This window comes from Ursus americanus, chromosome 8 (genome assembly GCF_024610735.1).
Source record: "Ursus americanus isolate L20-20 chromosome 8, mUrsAme1.1.p, whole genome shotgun sequence".
Taxonomy (NCBI): domain Eukaryota; kingdom Metazoa; phylum Chordata; class Mammalia; order Carnivora; family Ursidae; genus Ursus; species Ursus americanus.
Window position 1 is genome coordinate 45077075 of NC_142134.1, and position 20014 is coordinate 45097088.

Below are 20014 nucleotides of genomic sequence, written 5' to 3' on the forward strand. Positions count from 1 at the left end.
TTTGAGATTTATTCTGGTGTGTTATATGAGGCACAAGTCTGAATGGACATGTTCATACAAGGCACTATTATGTGCTGTGTTAACATTTGTTTGTTTGGTCACTGTTCCTAGTTCAAGGTACACTGGGGCCAGAGATGATAAAGATCATAAGGAATGTGCTCCTTGCTCTGCAGCAGCTTATTATCCATTTGAGGAGATGAGATGTACATAGGGTAAATGTACATACAAAGCAGCATGTGAAATACAAGGGTTTTTTTTGTGTGTTTTTTTCCCTCTGATTTTTTTTTCTTATGACTTTTTTTTTTAAAGAGTATTAGGGGAATAGAAATTTATTCCTTTTGCTTGGGATAATAAGAGTTTTCCCAGAAGGAATGTGATTTGAGATGGGCCTTCAGGGATAGGTAGTTATCTTAATCTTGATTTGTTGGTTGCAATGAACAGAAAACCACTTGAATCATCTCAATAAAAATGATGAAGGATGGTTGGAAGAAAGGCAGGCAGTAACAAGCTCCTCCCCTCCCCAAGAGGAAAATACCCTTAAAAGGATTAAGGATTTTACACCACCCTGGAAGGAGCCGGCTACCCTTTCCCACGTGATGGATAGATGACAAAAACCTGATTGGGTGACAGGTGCAGGGAGGGTTAATCAGATTAAAACAGCCGCCAATAAGGCTACAAAAACCCCTAGACTTAGAAACTCCACTGGCAACACTCTCAGGTCCCCTCCCTCTTTGGGAGCTTTGTACTCTATCACTCAATATACTTTACTACCACTCAATAAACTTTGCTTTGCTGCCCACCACTCTGTCAGGTCTACCTCTTCATTCTTCAAAGCAGCATAACCAAGAACCACAGGCAACAAAGGAGAAAAAATCCTGTAACAAAAAGAGGGAGTTATCTACTCTCTCACTTCAAAGAATGTATATGAAAAGTAAACTGGCAAAAATATGAACAGATCTATGCACAAGGCTATTTACTATGCCGTTATTTGTAATAGCAAGAGTTTGAGAGCAACCCAGATGTTAGAATAGGACTAGCTGAGAAAACTATAGTACATCCACACAATGGAGGATTATGCTTCAATAAAAAGGAAAGAAGAACTCTATATGTGTCTAGGTTAACTATTTCAGAATGGAGCTTAGTGTAAGAAGCAGAGAGGGATGTAAAAAAAAAAAAAAGAGATGCCTGGATGGTTCAGTTGGTTATGTGTCTGCCCTTGGCTCAGGTCATGGTTCCGGGGTCCTGGGATCGAGTCCTGCATATTGGGCTCCTTGCTTAGCAGGGAGCCTGCTTCTCCCTCTACCTGCACCTCCCCCCCCCCCACTTGTGCTCTCTCTCTCTGACAACTAAATAAATCTTTAAAGGAAAAAAAAATATGCTTTTATCTGTAGAAAGAAACATTACAATAAACCAAAAATTAATAAAATGGTAACCAAATGGGCAAGGAGGAAACAGAGCAGAGGGCATAGAATTTACCTTGAGTTCATCTTATAACATGATTTTTGACCTTAGAACCATGTAAATATTGCCATGATTGGAAAACAAAAATCAAAATGAAAAGAGCTATTAAAAGGTAGTATTCTAACACCTGCTGATAGGTAATAGAGTGTGACCAGGCCACTTGAGGACCAGAACTACAAAGCAAGAAGCCAATGCAATGTCTTCCATTTCCATTAGTGATTTATTCATTTATTTTATTCCACATATTTATTGAGCACTTACCATGTACCAGGAACTAGGCACAGGAATCAGGCATAGAGCAAAGAACCAAACAGGGAGAAAAAGACCCGACCTCATGGAGCTTACATTTTAGTGATGGGTGACAGAAAATAAACACATAAGTACAATTTATAGTATGCCATATGATGATAGCGCTATGGAGAAAAATGAATTAGGGAAAGAGGATTAGGGGTGTGGGTGGGGACAGGATTGCAATTTTAAACAGAGTGGTCAGGGAAAGTATCACTGAGAAGACGACATCTGAGCAAAGGTATGAAGGAGGTGTGTGGGCAAGACATGCAGGTAAAGAGGGAAGAACATGAAATAGAACAGAATGGCAAGTGCAAAGGCCCTGAGGCAATAATGTGCTGGCTTCAAGAAAAACAAGGTCTGCGTGGCTAAACTGGAATGAATGGGGGGTGGAGAATCATAGAAGATGAAGTCAGGGGGATGGAGGAACGATTCCATAGGGCGTAGTAGGCCACTGTAAAGACTTTGACTTTAAAATGAGAAGAAAAGGGAAGATTTTGAGCCCAAAAGTGACATAATCTGATTTATATTTTAATAAGAGCCCTCTCTTCTCTGTTTCTGGCACGTTTGCCAGTTTCTCATTCCCCTTATTCTCTCACAAAATTTCTGCTTACTCATGGCTTCTGTGTTCCCTTCATAACATCAGCTTACATGTGGTTTGGTGTTGTAACAACTGTTGACATTTCAGCTCATACGCCCAAGTGTGACCTAATCACTCAGTCTCTCAGTGTCCCAGTTCCAGATTCTTGGGTGACATAATGTTAGAATCACATATTATTTAGGCTAACTAATATTAGTCCACTGTGATAGAACAAGCTGAGGCCAGCTCTCAGAGGTGAACAGGATCCTACAACATTTCCAAGAAGGGATTATAGACTGAGAGGTAATGGCTAGCACATCAACTTCATCAGGTACCCCAAATATTTTGGGTTCTCAGTACATACCTAAAAGTCAATACATCTAGCTTATTTAGTAAGCAAACCTATAATCACATCATAGGACGTAGGGCTCAGTGACCGCTTACAGGTAGCAATAATAATAGATGACTTTATAATGCTCTATACTGAAACCGCTTTAAAACGATTTGTGGTAAGGACCAGTTTTCTTATTTTTACTTCCAAATTGTAAGAGAATGATACTTTTGTAAAATATAAGGAAAATACATTCTTAGAACAAATAAATTTGAGAAGATATACAAAATTGAAACCTAATTTTTTTTATTAGATTCAACACACAGAAAACTGCTCTGTCAAATTGCTAAAAAAAGTCTCTACATGCTTAGTCTCCATTTCTGTACTTACCATGCACTAGTCACAAGCAGTTCCACACTTTAAATAGCACACTCATTTATCCAAATAGTAGCTACATTTTGCAATCACGACAGCAGGTGAATGGCATTTCACATTCTGAGTGAGTACATGAAAAAAAGAAAGTTATGTTGTTTGCACTTTCCTCACTCTGCTCAGTGAATAAGTTTAGTGTCCTGCATATCGTTTCTAACAAACCCTCGTTGACTGAAATATTTCCCTGGTTTAAGGACATATTTCGTCACATGAACAACAATGTGTAATCTGCTCTATTTAGATTTATTATTACAGATTAGCTCTACTGCTAAGTATGCCTGAAATAGGTTTGATTTTCTCTTGGGTTAGAAATGGGAGAAACCAGGGGACAAAGGAATTATCTTTCTTAAATTTCAGAGACAAAGAAAAAGAGTTCACACTGAATTAGAGGGAAGGCTGTTTCTAAATGTTCGCCTTTCATAAAGATTTAAAATCCTGCTTCTGTAGACAAGGACCATTTTCTGTCTTCCTTCTTTTCTTTATTTTAAGGACTGTTTTCTTAATTTAGCAAGTATTTAGGTTTAATTGCTATGCTAAGTTCTCTATAGAGAGAATTAAACTGATTTAAGCCCAATATTTTATGGTTTCATCATCTAAGACAAAAGCAGCAACCAGTATAAGTGAAGAAATAATAAATAAATCATATTTACAAACAACCACTGTACAATCATTGATCTGAGAGAAATCATAGAATAAGATTACTCTTGTAGTAGCGAACTTTGACTATTGGTTTATTTCCCAAGACTATATGATTTTCTTTGTCCACAGAATTCTGGGTAACCAGAATTTTAAATTACACACAAATGTAATTTAAAAATTTCTGAAATGGTTATGGGGAATTAGACAGGAGCATTTAACTCCCTTAGTACTGCCTTGGATTTCTTTCAAAGATAGTTACAAATGTTCCAAGTTTTGTTTTTATTCACACAGTATCAAAACAGTTCACATTCCCTTAAGCAGGAAAAACAAAACAATACCCACCTTGACCCTTTGCCACAATCTGCTCTTTAAATAACAGAAACAGAAAAAAAAAAAAGAGAGAGAGAGAGAGAGAGAGAGAGAGAAGCTATTTTTAAAGAATTATTTCAAATGCATCATTGCCAGGAATTTAAATTGTTCTCCATACCAATTGTTATGAAAATACAATATTGTTTTCAAAATATTCTATACCTTTTAGAAAGAGATATCAATGTTTTTCTTGTGTTGTTTTTTTTTTTTGTTTGGTATCAATATTTTTCTTAAGAAAAACAGGTCTAATGGTGGAGGTTTTATAAGATACAAATTAGTAAATATTCCCTAAAATCACTTGTAAAAAGTTCTGCACTTATTCCCTATCCATCCCGAAAGCCCCCATTTTCCAGAGGTGGATATATGGAGGATGTCCGTTATTTTTTCTGCTTAGCTCATCCTCTTCTCACTCCCCCACCCACCTGATTGGTGGGAGACATTTCTCCCTGGATCTCTTGCATATCTACATATCTTGTGAGTGAGGCACTGGTTGCCCTTGTTCTGGATTATCTTTTCAAGAATGTTTACACAGCCAACAGCCTTGCGTCTCTCTGGAACAAAGAGCAGGTTTGTTTACTATCCAGCATGATAAAGATACTGTGTCTTCCCACAGCCAAGGTCAGGCATGTATACTACCCATTATAAAAAAATCTGGCTCCCCTAACTCCGGGTTCCTTGTCTGTAACACAACCCACTGGGTATGTAAGCATCACTTGGCTCCCTTCATGTCCCACCCTGTGGGAATCAGAGCTTGGGACCAGCACAAATGCTGGTACTCTGGCTACTACTATTGGTATGAATGACATATTGTTCTTTCGCTCTCACGCAGGAATCTTGTGTCTTCTGCCAGAATCTATCAAACTGTGGCAGGCTAACTTGTTAACTTGCTAGTAAAGCAAAATTCATAGGTTTCTAACATCACCCCAGTTTCTGCTTCGAGTTCTTTCCTAAGACACATCTGTACCTTTGCCCTTCAGCTTCCTGAGAAGAACCCTGTGTCTGCATAATAAATCTCGCTTTTATTTAGGCTTCGATGGGCTCCCATTCCTTGTAATCAAAATAGTCTGATCCAGCCAAGAAAATCTGTTTCTTTCTGAAATCTGAACAACAGAAGGAAATGTTCAAGTGGTTTTCTAAGTGGTTCCATTCAACAAATCTTTGTTGAGCCACCACAACATTCCATGTATTATGCTGGATGTCGGGGCTACAACAGTAAATAGCATTTGGTTCGTAGTGTTTCAATTTTCATAAGAGAAGCAGCCCAGAAGATAAGTAAACCAACACACAGTAATTGCAAATAGTGAGAAGTGCTATGAAGAAAACAAAACCAGGACAAAGACAGAGTAGAAAGGGAGGTTACTTTGCAGAGAGTGATTGGAGAAGGTGACTTTGAGAGAGGCAGATTTAAGCTGAAATGTGGCAGATAAGAAGGCAGACGATCAGAACAAATTGAAGCAACAGTAAGTGCCTTGAGATGGGAAAAGCTTAGGAAATGTGAAAATTGAGAAAAGAACAAAATGCGTAGTGAGTAAGAGGAAGAAGCCCAGGTAGCACAGAGGCAACTTAGGCAAGAGCCAGATTATTGAGGGCCTTACAACAAAAGGAGTTTGAATTCACTCTGTGTACGATGAGAAGCTATTGAAGAGCTTTAAGCCCTTGAGTGACAGGACCCAAGTTAACAAAAAAATGATTTTTGTGGGGTGCCTGGCTGGCTCAGTCGGAAGGGCCTATAAACTCTTGATCTTGGGGTTGTGGGTTCAAGACCCACGGCAGGTGTAGAGATTACTAAAAAAATAAATACACTTAAAAAAAAAGATTTTTGGTGTTGTGTGGAGGATAGTTGGAGGAAAGCAAAGTGGAAATGGAGAGGAGTTTGCTTTGTTTAGGAGAGAAATGACAGTGGCTGAGAACAGGTGGTAGCAGCAGAGATTGAGAAAGTGGATTCCTTGTCCTGTTTAGTTTGATACTTCTGTACAGTATCGAAGGGTAGCTATCAAGTTGGCCACTAAAGATGGGAGCCTCAAGTTAGATGCAAGATCCAAGTTAGACATATATATTTGGGGATCCTCAATATATACATGGTATTTGCTCCCAGGATCCTAATCTTTAAGTCTTCTTTCAGTTTATTCTTTCTCAGGCCTTGGTGGTCACCTTCTCCAATTCAGGATATGTAGGAACTTCTGAATCTCCGGCAAGCCACCCACAGAACATGGAGAACCAGGAACATCATCTCTAAATTTCTCTCTACCTAATGGTGCCACCATTACTATGTTTTCTACCATGGCTCTTCCATGTCGGTAAGGGCCTTCCTAAAAGGTGGCCTCTTTCCAGAGTCCCTGACTGAAAGGAAGCTTTGCTTTCAGCCCCCACCTCAACCTACCCGGAAGGTTTCAACTGATGTAGTTTAATGGGCTAGGATCCTGGGTCCTTTTTCAGATTTATATTTTATCACATTCATGTCCATAAACTGAAATAACATTCCTCCTCCCTCAAGCCTGTTTTTTCTATAATGACTGCTTTTGTTTTTAAGAGAGAGAGAGAGATAGGAGGGGCAGAGGGAGGAGACAGAGAGATCGATGCAGGGCTTGATCTCACAACTCTGAGATCATGACCTGAGCTGAAATCAAGATTCAGATGCTTAACTGATTGAGCCACCCTAGTGCCCCTAAATGACTGTTTTTTAAACAGCTTTTATTTATTTATTTATTTATTTTTAATGATTTTTATTTATTTATTTGACAGAGAGAAGGGGGAGAGAGAGAGCACAAGCAGGGAGAGTGGAAGGCAGAGGGAGAGGGAGAAACAGGCTCCCCCCTGAGCAGAGAGCCAGATGATGTGGCACTCAGTCCCAGCACCCTGGGATCACGACCTGAGCCAAAGGCAGGTGCTTAACTGACTGAGCCACCCAGGTGCCCCTAAAACAACTTTTTTGACATATAAGTTGCATACCATAACATTCATCCATTGGGGTGTACAATTCAATGAGTTTTAGCAAATATGCAAAATTGTGCAACCATCACCCCAACTGAATTGTAGAACATTTCCATCATCCCCTAAACAACCTTTGTGCTCATTTGCAGTCATTCCTTGTTCCCTCCCCTGAGGGCCTAGGTAACCACTAATCTATTTTTGGCACTTTTTTGGCCTTTTCTAGACATTTCATACCAATGAAATCATACAACATGTGGTTTTTTGTGTCTGTCTCCTTTTATTGAGCATGTTTTTGAATTTCATCCAAGTTGTATCATATATTAGCATTTCATTCCTTTTTTATTGCTGAATTTCCTTCTATCGTATGGTTATACCACATTTCGTTTATCCATTCACTCACTGATGGTCGTTTGGGTTGATTTTGGCTATTATGAATAGCTGCGCAAATAGCACTTGTATTCACCAACCTGACTCAGCTGTTGAAGGAATTACTTAATTTTTTAAATTAAGGGTTAAGATGGTGTAATTTGGGATGATTTTCCCTCAATTTTCCAAATTTTCAGGACTTTGGTTATACTGTGTGCATAGTTTTAAAGGCAGATTTCATTCACTTGACTTAAGATGTATCATGAAATAGTTCAACCATATACAAAGGCATAAGAAGTATAATAAAAAACACTCATGTACCTATCACAGCTCAAGAAATATCTCTCTGTCCAAGAGATAACCGTTATCATGAATTTGCATTCACATTTTCATTCATGTATATTTACTTTACTAACATATATACATTCTTACAGAATATACAGTATTTTTGCATGATCTTAGACTTGATATACACTTTATGAAAAATAGTGGTACCATATATTTTTTTTAGTACTAAAAGATTTTATTTATTTATTTATTTGACAGAGAGAGACAGCCAGTGAGAGAGGGAACACAAGGTGGGGGAGTGGGAGAGGAAGAAGCAGGCTCCCAGCAGAGGAGCCCAATGTGGGGCTCGATCCCAGAACCCTGGGGTTACGCCCTGAGCCGAAGGCAGACGCTTAATGACTGAGCCACCCAGGCGCCCCCAATAACCATATATTCTTGTACAGTTCTCCCTGTACACAGATGCAAGAGTTTCTCTAGGGGTATATACCCACAGGAGGAATTTCTGGGTCACATCATATGTGTATCTTCAAATGAACTAAATATTCCCAACCATTCTCTAAAACGGTTGTATCATTTTACTTTTAGGAAATCAGTTTGTAAAAAATTCTGCTGTCCGTTTTTACAATATACGCAATAACCAAATACTACAAGAGAATAAAGTGACAAGAAATGGAGGCTAAAACAGAGTAGTAAAGTAACCCAAATCTGTCATTTATAACTTCTCTCAAGTGTATGCAACTTAGCTCTCCTTCTCCTTTCCTTCTAGCTGTACTCAACTCTCAGCTCTCCCATGAAAAGCATGAGTGTGATATATTATTTATAAATACTAAAATCCCTGAATTCTTTCTACAAGGGTGAGTCATGTTAAGGTGGAGTTCCTTTTTTTTTTTTTTAATATTTTATTTATTTATTTGAGAGAGAGAGCGAGAGAGAGTGAGCATGCACTCGAGGTGGGGCAGGGCAGAGGGCAAGGGAGGGGCAGAGGGAGAGGGAGATGTAGACTCTCCACTGAGCCTGGAGCCCTTCGTAAGGGTGGGCGGTGCTCCACCCCAGGAGTCCGGAACACAACCTGAGCTGAAGGCAGATGCCTCACTAACTGAGTCACCCAGGAGCCCCTAAGGTGGAGTTCCTTAATAATCTAGTATTTTATTGACCTTCTCTTCCTTAAATATTGCCATGGGTTTCTTCTCTACCAGCCTGAACTTTACGATTTTTTTTTTCACTCACAACCGTGGAGTATTAAAGAGCTGAAACTCTGTTTCATATACAAATACAGATACAATATAGAGATATAGATATCAAGTAAGTTCTCTCAGTGAAGAGCTATGATATAGTTGTAAGAAAACAATAAATTTGGTATAAGAAACTGTAGTCCCAGTTGTTTGTTAATTTAGATGCATCTAACTTTAAACAAATTTAACACTGCATATGTAAGGATTAAAAGAAATCAGAGCAAATTTTGGAATATAAGTATTCCTCCTGAAATATTTTATCTTATGATTCCTTTCAAACACTTTCTCCTGTATATGCTTAACATGGACTCAAATGTAGTTTGCTACTAAACTGTAGGTACTATCGGTCTCCTCTGCAGCTTGGAGGAACATCAAGGATGATGAATGGGGTGAGGTTGGTAGGGGTGGAGAGTGGGAGGAGAGAGAGAGAGCCTTCAAAATATAAGCTTGTGAAAGGAAAAAAGGAGAGAGAGTAAGAAGAAGAGACAAACCAAGAAACAGACTCTTAGTTATAGAGAACAAACTGATGGTCACCAAAGGGGTGGTGGGTGGAGGGATGGGGGAAATAGGTGATGAGGACTGTAGAGGACACTTACCACGATGAGCACTGAGTATTATATGGAAGTGTTGAATCACTATATTGTACACCTAAAACTAATATAACACTGTATGTTAACTGTACTGGAACTAAAATTAAAAACTTAACCAAAAAAATGAAAACAAACAAAACAAAATACAAGCTCATGGAAGTTTGTCAACATTGTCTTTTTTTTTGTTCTCACCAGCAAGCCACCTTAATCCATTTGTCTTGCCTCCTGGCCCCCTGGTTCTCTCTGAAGCTGCCTTACTTTCTCCTGTGCATTTCTTTCCCACCAGTCCTATTGTAAGAGGACTGGATTTACAATATGCGAAGTACTCCCTTCTTCTGTCTTTCCTTTCACTCTATGATCCCATCCCTAAAGAAAATGCACTCTTTCATCTCACAGATGCTTTTCTGCCCTTCCTGGTGGACAATTACAGAGCAGGGATTGCAAATCCGAATGCCTGTAGGAGCCAGAAGGATATTTTGAGTGGGGATGATGGGGCAGAGATCATGGAGAACTGGAGCGATGCCCTGTCGAAGGGGGCAACTGCTACTGAACTTAGGTTGACTCTTACTATGGAAAAATGGGATCCCAACATTGCCAGGTCTTTTGATTTTTCAGAAGACCTGGAAATCCAGATTTTGTGTTGGAATTTTCCCACCGTTAAATGTTGTCAACTAACTCAATAAAGACAACAGCAACAGACCTTTTGCAGAATTGACAATGCAGAATTGAGAAAATGAGTAGAGAGGTACAAGGTCTGGGTGGTCAAATAAAATATATAAGGACCTAAGCAGGTGAAGTAAGATGATCTAGCCGACAAAGAGCTGGGAAAGAAAGAGGGTAAGAAGAAAAAAGGTGCCGGAGTTGAGCAATCCAGATGTGGAGAGGTAGGTGGGTTGTGAGTCTGGGGCTGCGGAGACACTCTAAGAGGAAGGACCCTTTCTCAAGGTAGAGGTGGGTGAGGAAAGAGCATGAATAAGTGCGGGTGAATATGGATCAGAAATGGGATTCCTTTTAATGTTCTTCAGAGAAATTAGATAAATATTGGAATTTTTTAAAAGTTTTTTTGGGATGCAGGATTGGCCTTTTAAAATTTGACTCCACATGGAGACCAGATCACTTTGAGTCCTGGGGATGAGTAGGAATAAGATTCTTGCAGACAATAGAAAACAAGTCTGAATAATTTAAGAAAACAGATTGATTGGAAGGACATTGGGTACATCAAAGAATTGGTAGGAAAACTGGCAAAGTTGGGCTCAGAAAGTGAGCAGGAACTGAGGGGGCGAAGCAGTCGAGAATACAGCTGGATCATACTACCGGAACAGTCTGCTTATCTTGTCGCTACTAGACATTCACTGTTTCACCCCTTAACTCTGCTCTCACTGCTGTCACTCCAACGGATGCTGCCACCAGCACCAGACCTATTAACGCTGTAATATGCCATTCTTGCTTCTTTGTATCAAGACTCCAAGTCCTGAGTGGGGAGTTTCCAGACGGTTGACATTAGATCACATGCCTATTCCCTAGCAGTGAGGAATCTGGGAGAACAGGTATTGGGTGTTTTTGGCCTCCTTGATGGGAGGCAGAAACTGCCTCCTGCCTGAACTCATTTGATGATCATTCCCAAATAGGAAGTCTATTGGCATCACCAAGTACGGAAGCCATACATGTACTATAGAACCTCAGTAGAGGCAGTACCTTGTGTGAAGGATGATTAGGAGATGGCCACTGTATCAGTCAGAGTAAGATTCATTTTGCTGCAGTGCTGAATGACTACAAAATCTCAGCAGCTTACAGCAACAAAAGTTTATCCCTCACTCATGCCCATTGCAGAGTGTCCATATTGTCTTCACTTTCGGACTCAGGCTAATGAAGCCTCTCTACCTGGAACACTGCTGATCTCACAGCAGCAGGGGTGGGGCATGAGGAGAGCATAGCAAGCCATACTCTGACTCTTGGAAGTGACAAACATAACTTCTGTTCACATGTTATGGGCCAAAACAAATCATATGTCCAAACCTGATATGTGATATGATCCCAAGGAGGGGCAATTACTATTTTTGTAAAGAATAAGGTGTAACCCTGCCATTATCAGGGAGGAGAGAAGGGTGTGTTAGGTAGTGGGAATGAGCAAATTAGAGGCAAGAAATAGAACGATGTTTGGGAAGTAAATAGTGTGCTATTAATGAAGTATAAGGCTCAAGGCAGGAGAAAATAAGTGGTAGTGACAGAGGGGAATAGACAATACCCTTGTCTTCAGGATAAAGAGCGTGATCCTTATTCTGTAGGCAATGAGGCATCCTTGTGGGTATTTAAACAGGAAGACGGCATCACTGGATTTATGCTTTAGACAGATTGCTCTATGGGAAGGAGATTTGAGAGAGATCTGTTAGGAAGCTACTGCATTTGTTCAGGTGAAGAGCGATGACAACCTCAACCAGAGAAGCTAATGGGGTGAGGACTTGGAGACAGAGAGGAGGCAGAATGGCTGGCTACGTTGATTGATCAGATATGAAGGGTAAGAGAAAGGAGGGAGAGAGGATGCTCTCAAGTGTCCAGCCTGGGCAATTTAATGTCTTTTACCTTCCTACCAAATAATAAAGCTGAGTGTCCAGCACCACCAAAGCATCTTACAGTTTAGAATCTTCTCTTTCCCTCAATGTATACATAGGACAAGGCCAAAAGCTCCCAAGAAAATCAGAACGGTTACATATCACCATCAAATCCTAGCGTAAAAAGAGAGAAGTCAGATATGAATGTTCTTCCACAAGTGACTACCTGATCTCTTTTTTCCATTTATCTTCCTTTTTATCTTCCTATCTTGCTTCTTATCCTATCCTTTATGGTGCAGTGTTGCTGGAGTGAGAAGGATATTCACTTTCACACATGACTGATGAAAGTATAAATTCCAGCAAGCTTTTTTTTTCCCCAGCAAGATTTTTGGAAAACAATTTGGCAATACGTTCCAAGAACCGAACTGTGTTCAGACTTTGGCCGGAAAATTCTACATTTAGTAATCAAACATAAGAAAATAATTATCAGTGGACAAAGATTTATGTACAGAAATGTTTATTCCAGGGGCACCTGGGTGGCTCAGTTAGCTGGGCAGCTGCCTTCGGCTCGGGGCATGATCCTGGAGTCCCAGGATGGAGTCCTGCATCGGGCTCCCTGCTCAGCAGGCAGTCTGCCTCTCTCCCTAACCCTCCCTCCTTTCATGCTGTGTCTCTCTCTCTCAAATAAATAAATAAAATCTAAAAAAAATGTTTATTCCAGCAATATTTATGATTGTAAAATAACTGTAAACAACCTCAATGTAAAAATTGGGGTACTGTTAGGACACACCTATGTTTTCATTATAATATTTTCAAAGGATTTTAAATGAAATAGAAGAATGCTGATATTATATGTTAAGAAAAAAACAAGATATAAAAGGAAATACTTATTATAATATCAAGTTGTTTAATAGGAGCAGAGAAAAAACTGGAAGAAATTACATCAGAGAGTTGTGATATTGTGGATGACTTTCGTTTTCCTTATTTTCTTTTCACTGTCCCCAAACTTTTGGAAAGTAATGATTTCTTTTATAATCAGAAGAAAAGGCAGTTTCCCAACCCCACCCCACCTGCACTTCTTAGATCAGCTCTTAGCCGATAAGGCAAGGTTAGTGACAGCGTGAAATAGTTAAGACAGGTAAGTTAACTCAACTCCTGGAGCAAATTACTAGAAAAGAGGGTGCAGCTTCAAGCTGAGCTGCACTTACCTACCCGTAGAAGCTTAGCGATTAGTTAGTAGCTGATTAATGCTGCATAAGATACCTGCCAGAATTACAGAGAAGAGCTGAGCTTTTGAATTTGCCCCTTAGAGGTTAGGATTGGAGGGTAGAAGATACAAAGCCACCAGTGGGGCTGAACTAAAAGAGATGGTCTCTCACCTTCTGCCACTTCCTCCATCCTTCAACCAGAACAGCTCTGCCATCGGAGTGTCTCCTCACCTTGCAGGCCAGGACCAAGGCTTAACTCCTCCCATCCAATTCCTGGCTCTGAATAATCATCGGGAAGAGAGCAAGCATGGCCTGGGAAACATGTCGCTGTCTACCCTATGGTTAATTAGGCCCTTAAAAATTGGTCACCAGCCAAAAAACATTAGAGGGAGAGGGAGAAAGAACCTACCAGCTCCTTCAATTACATCAGTGATTTACTAGGCAGGTGGTACAGTTTTCCCTGTTATACCATCCAAGGAAAGAGTAGAGAGAAGGAGACAGATTCAGAAAATATTTAGGAGGCAGGATAATCAGGGCTTTGTGGTTGATCATATGGGCACAGGGAAGGGGAGGGAGGAATCACGGATGACTGGGGACTGTCTGAGGTCAGAGGGACTAAATATGGCAGGACCAGGGCTGAGAAGGTGGCCTGTGGATTTGGTTTGGTGGTGTCAACCAAGGAGATGGAGGAGATGGCTCCCTTGATCTGGATCTTGGTTGCTCACAGGGAAAATAAATGTATTAATGATGATGGCAGACAATTTTCTTATTATCAGAGAAGTAGTACAAATATGGAAAGGAAACACTAGAATAAACTGTGTGGAATTGGATTGGATGTATAGGTAATGCTGTGAACTCACAAATGTTTTACTGTGTAGATAGATACAGATGTAGATGTTGGATAGGCATAGAACTTTTCCTGGCTCTTTTTGGCAAGATGCCTGAAATCAATGGTGCTCTTGTGAAAAAAAACAACTTAGCACCCAGATCTTTGTTTCTTTTTTTTTTTTAAAGATTTTATTTATTTATTTGACAGAGATAGAGACAGCCAGCGAGAGAGGGAACACAAGCAGGGGGAGTGGGAGAGGAAGAAGCCTGATGTGGGGCTTGATCTCAGAACTCCGGGATCACGCCCTGAGCCGAAGGCAGACGCTTAATGACTGAGCCACCCAGGCGCCCCACAGATCTTGGTTTCTAAACACCTTACTTAAAGGAACCAGGGTTCATTGAATAAGTTACCAATTCCAGGGCTGTTCTGCGAGAAACACATGATGAGTCTGAAGCATCTGCTTGCTGCAGAAAATAAGGAAGCTCTCAAAAATTATTGGGAACATGTTGGGGTGCCTGGGTGGCTCAGTTAAGTGACCGCCTTCATCCGAGGTCATGATCCCAGGGTCCTAGGATCGAGTCCCACATCAGGCTCCCTGCTTAGCAGGGAGCCTGCTTCTCCCTCTGCCTCTGCCAGCTGCTCCCCCTGCTTGCATGCTCACACTCTTTCTTTCTCTGACAAATAAATAAATAAAATCTTTTAAAAAAAATATGGGGAACATGTTAAACGATACAGGATTCAACCGGAAGAGGCTCCCACTGGCCAAATATGAAACAAATTGAGCACTAAAATAAATAATATTAGTAATGGATTATAAACTACTGAATATAATAGGAATCCATAAATCTACACTGATACAAAGAAATGAATAAATAAACAGAAAGCTCTACTTTATGGTAGAATGCCAACTAATTAATGTAGAAGAAATAATGTAATTAGAAAATCACCATGTGGTAACAACCCTAGTAATTATTGATTCAGGCAAAATAGTGGGTGAAATCTTGACAAGAAAAAGGATATTTACATAGTCCCAAAGTATCTCCTTATAAAATACTTAGAAATTATTTTTAGATTAATAACTAATTAATTAGATTTATAGTGGAAAAACAAAATGAGAAGAGCTAACATTACCTGTAACAGAACAAATTGACATTGTAGATTTCCTAATAAGATGCACTGAGAGCACAGCATCACATTTGTGATATTCCTGTCCCCCAAATCATAACCTGAATCTAATCATGAGGAAACAATAGACAAAGCCAAATTGAAAGCCTTCAAAATGTCTGACCTTCAAAAATGTCAAGATCTTAAAGACAAGAAAAGCTTGAGCAATTGTCCAGATTGAAGAAAATACATGACAACTAAGTGCTGTGCATGCTTCTGGGTTGGGTCCTAGAACAGAAAGGAAAGGGGAAAATAGGAAGGCTTTAAAAAAATTATTTGTTGGAGCACCTAGGTGGCTGAGTTGATTAAGCGTCTGCCTTCAGCTCAGGTCGTGATCTCAGGGGCCTGGGATTGAGCCCCGGGTGAGGCCCCCGGCTCAGCGGGGAACCTGCTTCTCTCTCTCCCTCTGCCATTCCCCCCCCCCCCCCCCCGCTTGTGCTCTCTGGCTCTCTCTATCTCTCTGTCAAATATATAAATAAAGTAAAAAATTATATGTTTTGGTTTTTGTTTATTTTGTTTTATGGTTGCTATCATGGACAGTATTGGGATAATTGGTGAGATATGAATGAACTCTGTGGATTAGACAGTACTGTATCAACGTTAATTTCCTGATTTTGATAGGAATGCTGTAGTTGTGTAGAATAGTGCCCTTGTTTATAAAGCCAATGGAGCATCATGTCTGCAACTTATTTTTAGATGGTTTAGAAAATTATACATGATTATATCTTGTATATTTGCAAGATAATGGGAAGGTGGGGGTGGGAAGAAAAAAAGAGAAAGGGAGAGAGAGAATGGTAAAATATTAATAAGTAAGAGAATCTGGGTCCTGGGTGAAGAGTATACAGGATTTCTTTGTACCCTTTTCTGTAACTTTGAAATGATCTCAAACTAAAAACACAAAAACAAAAACAAAAACAAACCATAGAGAATGTAGCTATCCTTATTATGGTCTAATTAAAAATAATAAGAACATATTGAAAAACAAATTCTTCAGAAAAAAACTCTTGACACAGTATTAAAGATAGCTATTGCTAAGGAACTGAATAAAGTTAAGTGCTTTAGGAAGACAGCAAGTGTCAGTGATGTGTGGCCAGGGCCAACACTGTGCAAAGCCAGAAAGCAGATATGGCTCATATGGCTGATGTGGCTGCCTGGATCTAGATTACAGCTTCTTGGTGAGACTCTAGTCCTTTCCTCCAGAGATCGACTAGAAGTAATAAGAGAAATGAAGTAATGTAATGGAAGACAGTGCATTAAACCAATAAGCCAATAAGCACCATCTAGTGGCAAGAAGGTGATTTTCCCCTTGGGTTAAAGATTATCAAAACCAAAGGGCGTGGGCCAAATTGCTCTCTTTCTACCAGTAGGATGTGAGAGTTTCCAAAGTCGCACATCTTCATCAAGCTTGCTAAGGTCAGACTTAACAAGTTTTATCATTTTAATGAGTATAGAATGATAAACAAAGGATATTTCCATATTTGATTTTTATCATTGCAATGATTATTTCTTTAAAAATACATTATCTTCAAGTATAATTTATATGCAGTAAAATGCACCCATGTAAAGAGTACAATTGAACAAGTTTTGAAAAATGTATATACCTATGTAACTACCACCACAATCAGGATATAAAACATTTCCGTCATCAAAAAAGTTCCTTTGCGTCCCTTTGTAGTCAGTCAGTCCTACCCCATCCCTGGCCCTAAGCAACTGCTGATCTGCTTTCTGTCACTATAGATTTGATTTAATTTTTTTTAGAAATTCCTAAAAATGAAATCATTTCTCTGAATCCTTTTACTCGATTAGATCATACAATAAGTGCCTTATTATTCTTTTTGATGCTCATATTGTTGCCAATTTCAGCCAGCAGAGCCTCTTCAGTTTGGCTCTTGGTCATTTTGACATAACCCCTGTAGTGTTTGATAGCTCCCTGGTTTTCATGCCCCAGATTCACCAGGTATATTTCCTATTTTAGATCTGAAATGAGCTATTTCAACATAGAATTTGTTTCCTTGGTATTTTGAGACTACACTCTGGGCATTAGGGTTGCTTGTTGCATCCCTATTAAGTTGCTATTAACTTATTAATAAGTAATAACTTATTATTACCTCCACACCTTTCCAGTTGGCTGAACAAGGAAATAACCATTTTTTTGAAAGAGAAAAGTCAATAATGAGCTCATACTGATATTTTCTATTTAAATGGAAGATTAGAAATTTCACCTAATTTTTTATTTTATATTTTATCTCTGTTCTCTGATGCTAAAAATTGTGTTTTTATAACATTAATGTAATTGTTTGCTTTCATGAAGGATCAAAATATATGATTAAAATATATGGTAGAAAAAGCAAATATATAATTGTTAATGATTAATATTTATATTAGAATATATGTGCATAAGTATTTTTAAAATAACAATTTCAAAAGAGCAATCACAGTATTTTAATTAACAGTTAAACAACTAAGTGCAGGTTAAGATTTCTTTGTCATTCCTATTGTCTTTAGAATATATCCCACGGGGGCGCCTGGGTGGCACAGCGGTTAAGCGTCTGCCTTCAGCTCAGGGCGTGATCCCGGCGTTGTGGGATCGAGCCCCACATCAGGCTCCTCCGCTGGGAGCCTGCTTCTTCCTCTCCCACTCCCCCTGCTTGTGTTCCCTCTCTCGCTGGCTGTCTCTATCTCTGTCGAATAAATAAATAAAATCTTTAAAAATATATATGTATATATATCCCACAAAAATGTAGTCGAACTACAGCTTTCATGATCACCTGAAATAGCCTTCTCTGGTCGTGCCATCAACTTGATGTAGAATTAATCTCACTTGTTTCAATTTGGCTTAGATTTTTAGGGATTGTTTTGTTCTTTTATATTTTTAAATTAATCTTATGTTTTTAAGTCATTTACTAACCACATTTACAAGGTTCCAGATCAAAACCACCTGACAAATTTCATTCAGAAAGGTTTATTTCCATCTCTTATTTAATAGATTTTATCTTTTGAAAGCAATTTTAGGTTTACAGAAAAATGGACAGAAGGAACAGAGTTCCAATATACTCCTTTACCCTCCCCCCATCCTCCACTCTTTCCCCTTTATTAACATCTTACATTAGTGTGGTACATTTGCTACAACTGATGAGCCAATATTGATACATTATTATTAACAGAAGACCATGTTTTATACTAAGGTTCATTCTTTGTGTTGTACATTCTATGGGTCTGACACATATATGATAACATGTATCCACCATTACAATATGATACAGAATAGTTTCAAGGCCCTAAAATCCCCTATGCTCCACTTATTCATCCCTTCTTTCTTTCCTCCCTCCCCAACCACCACTGGCAAACATTGATTTTTATTGTTTCCATAGTTCTGCCCTTTCCAGAATGCCATGTAATTGGAATTAAACAGTATATAGCCTTTTCATATTTGCTTCTTTCACTTAGCAATATGCATTTTTAAAAAGATTTATTTACTTATTTTAGAGAGAGACAGCACACGTGAGTGTGGTGGGGAGGGGCAGAGGGAGAGGAAGAGAAAGTCTCAAGCAGACTCCGCGTTCAGGGAGAAGCCTGAGGCAGGATGGATCTCACGACCCTCAGATCAGGGCCTGAGCCCAACCTAAGCCTAAACCAAGAGTCAGAGGCTTAACCAACTGAGCCACCCAGGTGCCCCAGCAATATGCATTTAAGCTTCCTCCATGTCTTGGGTGGCCGCTGCTTTCCGAGTTTCACTATGCCACCCAATGACAAGAAGAAGAAGAAAGAAGCCTGAAAGTCGGCCAAAAGAGACAAAGACCCAGTGAACAAATCTGCGGGTAAGGCCAAAAAAGAAGAAGTGGTCCAAAGGCAAAGTTTGGGACAAGTTCAATAATCTGGTCTTGTTTGACAAAGTGCCACATGACAAACTCTGTAAGGAAGTTTCCAACTACAAGCTTATAACTCCAGCTGTTGTCTCTGAGAGACTGAAGATTTGAGGTTCCCTGGCCAGGGCAGCCCTTCAGGAGCTCCTCAGTAAAGGACTTATTAAACTGGTTTCAAAGCACAGAGCTCAAGTAATTTACACCAGAGACACCAAGAGTGGAGATGCCCCAGCTGCTGATCTGGCCAACTGTACATTTTGGAAAATAAAACTTTATTAAATAAAAAAAAAAATTCTCCATGTCTTTTTGACTCTTGATAGCTCATTTCTTTTTATAGGACTGAGTAATATTCCATTGTGTGGATGTACCAGAGTTGTTTATCCATTCACCTACTGAGGGACATCTTGTTTCTTCTAAGTTTTAACAGTTATGAATAAAGCTGCTATAAACATTCATGTGTAGGTTTTGGGTTGATATGTTTTTAACTTATTTGGGAAAATTCTGAGGTGTGATTGCTGGATCATATGGTAAGAGTATGTTTAGTTTTGTATGAAACTGCCAAACTATTTTCCAAAGTGGCTGTATCATTTTGCATTTCTATCAGAAATGAATGACAGTTCCTATTATACCACACCCTTGTCAACATTTGGTGCTGTCAGTGTTTCGGATTTTAGCCATTCTAATATATATGTAGTGGTATACCACTGTTGTTTTAGTTTGCAACTCCCTAATGACATATAACGTTGAGCATCTTTTCATATGCTATTTGCCATCACCTGCTTCCTTTTTTTTTCTTCACTATAGGTAACAATTTTATATCGGCTTTTGGTTTATCCTTCTAATGCTACTTTAAAAAATAACACACACACAAACATTTATAATCCCACTTTCTTA

At 39.3% G+C, this 20014-nt stretch overlaps 1 pseudogene; it reads left to right on the top strand.

The window, feature by feature from the left end:
- The first annotated feature begins 18993 nt into the window (after positions 1-18993).
- Positions 18994-19399, top strand: LOC123804011 (small ribosomal subunit protein eS25 pseudogene; annotated as a pseudogene).
- The last annotated feature ends 615 nt before the right edge of the window (positions 19400-20014 follow it).